The 7,399-nt window shown below is 38.9% G+C and overlaps 1 protein-coding gene across 1 annotated transcript in view; it reads left to right on the forward strand.

Moving 5' to 3' along the window:
* Window positions 1–2,004: 2,004 nt before the first annotated feature.
* Window positions 2,005–7,399, forward strand: part of mgmt (O-6-methylguanine-DNA methyltransferase) — a 43,306-nt gene continuing 37,911 nt past the window's right edge. The window contains exon 1 of the mRNA XM_036215643.1: window positions 2,005–2,171. The gene's annotated coding sequence lies outside the window, so the exon portion shown is untranslated. The remainder of the gene's footprint in view (window positions 2,172–7,399) is intronic.

The raw sequence follows: 7,399 nt of genomic DNA on the forward strand, positions 1-7,399 counted from the left end.
TGCATTCCTAATTATGAACAGTGCAAATGGATGTTAAGCCATGCCAAATTAAATCTTAGTTCATTAGATATAAGCTCTTTAAAGATTGAAAGAAAATATTTGAATTTTTAAAAAGTTTCAATGTGCAGCGTCCCATTTTTAATGAGGGCATTGAAATACGGGGGGGGGGGGTGTTAAAAAAGGGAAATGTCTTTGTGTGGATGAATAATCAAACCAATATGAAATATTAAGCCGCTGTTTTACCCAGTGTTTCTCCTCAGGCTGCAGTGTTAGACTGGATAATAGAAGCTTTTCCTTTGGTGAGCTTCTGCTTTGAATGAAATACAGAGGTGCATGAAGGGGGGAGCCAAACTGTCAAGAGGCAAGCGGAGTTTTGATTTACACTGTAAATATATTCTCCAAAAGAACACCAAAAGAAAAAGCATTGTTGACAGACGTCAGTGTCATCATTAGAAATGTTCCAAGCTAAGCCGTAAATAAGTCAACTCCTTTTGATTTTTTTTTTTTTTTTTTTTTTGCAGGAAAATGCACACTTTCAATTTTTAACAATGTTGTCTGCTGGAGCCTTGTTATTCTAATCTAATTTGAATGTGCGCGCTAACAAGGACGGAGCGGCGATGCCGTAATAGTTACCTGTGGCTCCCATAATGCGCTCCCCGGCTCAGCCTGTGATGGAGAAAGCAGATGTTCGGCGTGGAACCGCTGCACGTTCTCACACCGCATGAGGGGGACTCGCAAAAACCCACTAAAAGTTTCACACAAGTGCTATTAAAGGGGGAAAAACTCTGCTTCCTGACTACATCATCAAATAAAATATATTATAACACCCTGTTAGATTTATGGATTAGTCCACCAATTACTGCCTTGTTCTCATTTTTTTTTTTTTAATCTAAATATATATGTCATTGCGGTGAAACGACAGACCTGGTTCCAAAATAGAAAGCCTGGAAAGCCCTGGTGTTTACTCTGTTTACACAGTGTCCGTTTTGTAGCAGCTGTAAAACACAGACTAAATCATTATTAACTCCATGTGTTGCTCTGCTTCTGATAAAGTGGAATCCCAGAACAACCTCTGGATTTTAGCCAACAACCTTGGAGGAAGATGGTGATTGAAAATAGTAGTATGAATCCAGGTCAGTCATTATGTCTGCTCTGCTGAGAAAAAAGACACAGGAACAAGTTAAGGGTGTGCTGATGCAATTATAGGCGTTAAAGTCAAAAAGCATATGAACAAAAACGAAATCTGGGTTGTAAAATTCCTAATTACTTTTCTGTATGTTGGATTTTTTTCTAGCTTAAGAAAAACTCCCACCTCTATGATTTCGAAATCCCCTCGCTTTGTTTATTCTCACTTCACCTGTTGGGACGGAAGGAAATGTCGAATTTGCTCTAGCATCTTTCAGCGATGATGTGACACCCAAAACCCAAAAGTGACGGTGTCTGTTTCCCCGCAGGAGAAACAAGGAAGATGATTTGTCGAGGGGCCCCAGGGAGCGCCTGTGCCTTGAAAACAGGTGGCGCAACATCGCACTGCAGCGTGCCTTCAGGGAATATTTGTAGATATTCAGGAAATGCACAAAAGCAAAACATTCCCCCCCTCTTGCAGACGCAAACGCCACCTACAGTACAACACTGACTGAAGAGGTGATTATCTCCACTCCTGTACATGGTTTACCCCCCCGAATGTCAGTATCTCAGACAGAAAAGTTTATTTTTCTTTTCTTTTATTCCAGAGACGGAGTTTTTCATGAAGAAGGATGCTTGTTGTGACTTTGGCTCTCATATATTCAACTCCAGCCAGAGTGAGTTATATGTCACTCGTCTTGTCGAGTCTCACCAACTGACTCACTCACAGCTGAGCGAGATAGGTCAGTGAGAACAATTTCTTCATTTTGACAAATCACTCCAACGCGTATTAGCAGAGAGGCCAACTGTCAATCCAACTGCCCAGAGGTCCTTACAGACTCTTTTGGTGCGTCTGAAAAATGATGTAATCAGCCCGTCCTTCTTTCTTGCCAGAGCTCCATCTATCCTCTCTAAAGGCCCGGTCCCCTTGGCCTCGCTCTGTATCAAGTCCCCATAAGGCCTCCTGACCCCGTTAGAGGTGCATGATGGGCGGCCCTGTCACTTCAAATGGCTGCCTTGGTCCAGTCTGAGAGTAGCCCCTCACTGTGAGTAAACCACCACGTTATTTCTGCTTTATAGGCTACGGGCGGATAACTGCACGGAATGGATGTGGACAACTTAGTTATTGTCACTCAAGGCGAGGGAGTGAATGTCATTACCGGGTTGCGAATGGGAGTTGATTGAAAGGTATGAAAAGTTATGTGGTGTCGTTTCGCCGAATGAGAAAAATAAGGCGTATCTATTGCGCTGGATGTTTGAGGGGGAGTTCTGTCTGACACTGAATTGCGTCGGATGAATGTTGTACATCAGAGGTCCCCAAATTTCTTCTTGTGAGGGCCACATAACTTTTCTTCTCTGATGTGAAGGAGGGGTCCTTCTGAAAGCTAACTGAAAAAGTTTCATAATCACAACCTAATTGTAAACATTTACAGTTTTCCAGAAATCCATACATAATAAAAAACTAATAATACAACATTTTAAAAAACTAGATATATAGGACTTCCTGCAATAATGCTAGTTTGAATGTTTCTAGCTGAATGTGGCCGCTGAAGATGCTAGTGCTAATAGCTGAAGATTGATAACTAAAAACGCTGAATCAAAAAGATGAAAATGCTGAAGTTGATAGCTAGCTAAAGTATTAGCCAAATGCCAAATTAGCCTAAACAACAACAACAACAACAAAAATTCTAAATTAGACAAAACAGAAATCATAAGGATAAAGTATTAGCTAAATTCCAAATTAGCCTAAAAACTGAAAAATGGTTAAATTAGCCTAAACAGCTAGCATAAGGCTAAAATATTAGCTAAACTCCAAATTGGCCTAAAAATATGTAAATCAGCCAAAGCAGCTAGCATGTAGCTGAAATTCAAGCTAAATGACAAATTATCCTAAAAAACTGAAAAGAATGTAAATTAGCCAAAGCAGCTAGCATGTAGCTGAAATTCAAGCTAAACTCCAAATTGGCCTAAAAAACTGAAAAAAAATGTAAATTAGCCGAAGCAGCTAGCATGTAGCTGAAATTCAAACTAAATGACAAATTATCCTAAAAAACTGTCAAACTGCCTAATTCAGTTAAAAAAGCAAACATAAGGCTAAAATGTTAGCTCAACTCTAAAATAGCCTTAAAAACTGAAAAGACAAAATCCAAAATTAGCCAAAACCACTAGCCCGTGGCTAAAATATTAGCTAAACCCCAAAATAGCCTAGAAATCCTTAGTAACTGCCAAAAAAGTCGAAAAAAAAAACTTGCATAAAATGAGCTGAATATTTTTATAGCTGAAAAAGCTGTCGAGATATGGACGTCCAAAATACGTACGGAAAAAAAATTATGATGATAATAAAGAAATAAAGAAAAAGTGAATCAATTAAACCAATAAATAGTCTATACTCATAGTTCAGACTGCAGAAGAGTGGAATAAAAAGTCCTGATCTATGCTGGTCTCAATCAGGGTTTCTGAGGTGGGCCTGATCCGGCCATAGTTTGGGTACTCCTGTTGTACATTGCAGTGCTGGCAGACTATTTGGCCACAGCTTACCAAAGACACTGTTCAAAGGAGTTATTCAAATTTCCAGGAAGATGAATAACTCATATATGATGCGTGTTTTCACTTGTGGAGATCGGGGCCTTTGATGGCGAGAGGGAAAGATGTGGGCTTGTTATTGAAGTAAAGAATAATAAGGCCACTGCACGTTGGCCGACCCTCGCTGTACAAAGACCTTGATATGTATCCAATGCACTATGTATGTTCCTTCGAAAAGCAAGGATACCGGAAAGCATGTGGCTTTTGATCCTGCTTTCCTTCTGTTGTCTTTCATCTGACCCATCCCTCTAAAATTGTCACTAGAAACTCATGGAGAAGTCGGCTAATGTAACCCTCAGGGGCTACACTGTTCTCCATGCTCACTTCCAGTTTTTTTGGAATGCTCCTGGACATTTTTAGTCATTAACTTGCAGAAGACAAGCGCCTCGAGTGTTGAAAGCCTTCCACCCCATCGTTGTGGACCAGTATGAAGCTCAAACTAGTGTTGGTCACCTTTAGAAAACAACCCTTTCCATTAGTCAACCGTGTTGAGCGTTTGAACAGGTGCCAGGTTGGCTGGAGCCTCTGCCGCATATCCTTCGGCTCAGAGGTAGAGCCTGTTCGCCTAAGTCTCTGCACGGTGAAGATGTCAGCGAATTGCAGACTGTGAACAAACTGATTGAGGCTACAAAGAGGAGGGTATAGCAGAAGATTATATATTTGGTTTGGAGGCGATCCGCTGAACATACATTTTTTTTTTCTTCTCCCACATAAATTTTTCTTGTCCTCCCCCCTACAGCACAGTATCAACACCCTCCAACACAGTAGCAGTCAACTTTAGTTCTCTGCGTTCAGCAATTTGACTTTATAAATTTTATCCATTTTACCTCAGGGTAGCATTAATAAACAGGAACATGAGTTTATGTGTTCGCTCAATGATGCATTGCAAAGTTTGAGCGTTTTCATACCACATACGGTGGCTCTGAAAGTCAGGGAGTCTCCACTTCCAGATACTTATGGCCACGGACGCGAGCGCCGACTCCAGCTGGTTGCGCGGACAAGCCTGTAAAACAAACCGTGACATCTGGAAGATTGAAAAGCAATGAAAATAAATTTTTACGGCGAAATTGAAAGCAGAAGTATGTAAAGTTTTGGGTTCTAAACTTCTCAGTTGCTACATCAGCGTCCTTCTGGATGTTTGGTTTGTCCATCACCATAACAGCTGAGGACACAATTCCCAGTGATTTATTTTATGCGCACAAATAGGAGCTTTCATTTTTGGTTGCAAAGGTTTTCCTGTCAGTCTTCCGCATCGATTTTTTTTTTAAGGCAACCTTGCTGCTTGCAAGGTAACAACAAGGTATTCATATGATTATAATCATAATACGTCAAGTATCTTCAGCCATCAGAGATGCTAGTCTCAGTTTAATGATTCTGGGAAATTGAGGATTACCCAGGATATGAGAGCAAGCCTACAGTTTTCATATAGTGTGGGAGGTTGCAGGGCTCTGTATTAGTAATCACCGGGGAGAGTCGAGAGGTGGGAGAGAAAATCTGCTTCTTCTCTTCTCTCATTCATCATAGCAGTCCTCTAGTGAGGAAACATGGCAAATGGCCAAATGAATGCACTTCATAAAGCGCAAATGTCTCCTCTGATGTGCCTCTCGCTGAGGATCTGGAGAGAGTGGAGAGAGGGGGGGGGTTGAGATTTCCACAGATATATTATTGTCAAACTCCGCTGCCCCCGCTTCCAAGTGTTATTATGATATTGTAGGAGATTTTACAATAAGATTTGGTGACTTTGCTGGAGCAGTTACCATAACGATGTTACAGTGATGGCAGCAGTTTTCAATTGCTGCCTAAACTGAATGAAGCCTCTTGGTCGGACCGGATGATAAGTTTTTCTAAAAGAAGCGCTCTTTTTTAATGTTTTATGATTCTGTAATTTAATAGGTTAATCTTAAAGTGGCTATAAAATTCTTACAATGTACATGAAGAGGGGGTATAAGTTAAGATATGGAGGATAACGTATTGTAAAAGGTATGCGCTTGACAGTAAAATAAGATGGTCAGTGCCACAGGGAGGTGCTATGGAACTGCATCCCTATTCCAACCAGCACAGGAATATTACAAGTCTTATGAATTTGCAACACTACATCTGCTGGATACATTTCATTTTGTTGTTTCTGTTGCTCGGCAAAATATCAACAAATAATATGGAAAGGAGTGTAAAAGAAAAAAGCTTTTTTTAAGCCAAAAATATGTTAGAAAATAATTAAATTATATAAAAAGGAGGTAAAAATCAAAAATTGAGAATTTTGTGGTTTTGCTATCTTCTATTTCTTAATTTTTTTTCTATGAAAAAATTGTTTTCTTAAGAGAAAGACAAAATTTGCCCTATTTTATTTTAAATTCTATTAGATTTATTTATTTTTTTCCCTTTTAGGACTAATCTGCTGTAAAAAAAAATACGTTAAAGGTGAAGAAACGAAGCTTTATATGTCATGTGTTGTATCAAGACAGGTAGATGCTTGGGATGGGAAGGTAATGAACTCGCCAATTTTTACTTGTACATACAATAGTATGTAAAGTAAGTCAAAGTAATACAATAAGCAATAATTAAAAAGTAAAAATAAGTAAAAAATAATACAAAGAGGAAAAAGAAGGTGATGATAATCAAGGTGTTCTAAAACAACATTTATGTGCCACTTTGAACATTGATTTAGAAATGCCTCCTTTAAAAAAAATACCACCTTAAGATTTTCAAAACACGTCTTTCATTTACCTGATTTTTTAATTTTTTTTATTTCTCTGTTCCTTCTGTTTATGAAAGTGGGCCAATTATACGCTTTGCACAAAGTCCCTTATATCACAGATATAATTACAGTATTGATTCAATTTAACATCCAATGTTGAAAAAAACAATAAATCATATTTTCCTCCTAATTGTGTGTTTGAACTAATTAAAAGCAGAGCTGAAGCAAGTTGTCTTTGAAAAATAATTATGTGGGATTGTTATTTATTATTTATTCCCTGGGCTGTCACAGTGCAATACAAATGATACTAAATTGTTTGTACACGCCTAAATATATATTTAAATATTTCTTTTATATAGACATCAGATAGACTGCTTTATTGTTGCAAAACTCACTCAGTTTTATTCATTTTTCCCGACCTAAATGATGAGGAGAACCTTTCAGGAAATTTATGACATCCTTTTTTTTTTTTTAAATGGATGCCACCTCAAATTAGGTCTTTATTTTACAATTGCCCATTCCTAACAATACTGTCCAAGTGCCAGTGTGGGCATACGTACAGTATTGTGCTGCCGCTTTGCTTCATTCATCATGCCAACTTACTGCTACATTTGGACATCCAAAGTGAGACTGTAAAGAAATGAGTAACATGAGAGGGCAAAGGAGGCGGGAGAAAGGGATCCAAGAAGGCTTGGCTTGTATAATTACACTCTCAAGATGGCATATTTACCGTCTCTGCCAGCGAGGTCATGCCTTCTGTCGTAGTAAACGTAGTGGAGTATGAAAGAGCCAATTACAGCACACTGGGTGACCTTTTAACAACTATTACCACATCCCATCAACACATTATCATGATGGAGATTGTGATTCCACAAGAATTACAACATTATCCTGTCACATCCAGCCCAGGACGGGCTTGTTGTGTGATGGAAGTGACAGCGCAGCTTTGAAGAATCAGCACAATAAAAGAAGACGGGTGAAATGAAAAAAAAAAAA

This window comes from Oryzias melastigma, linkage group LG15 (assembly GCF_002922805.2).
Source record: "Oryzias melastigma strain HK-1 linkage group LG15, ASM292280v2, whole genome shotgun sequence".
NCBI lineage: Eukaryota > Metazoa > Chordata > Actinopteri > Beloniformes > Adrianichthyidae > Oryzias > Oryzias melastigma.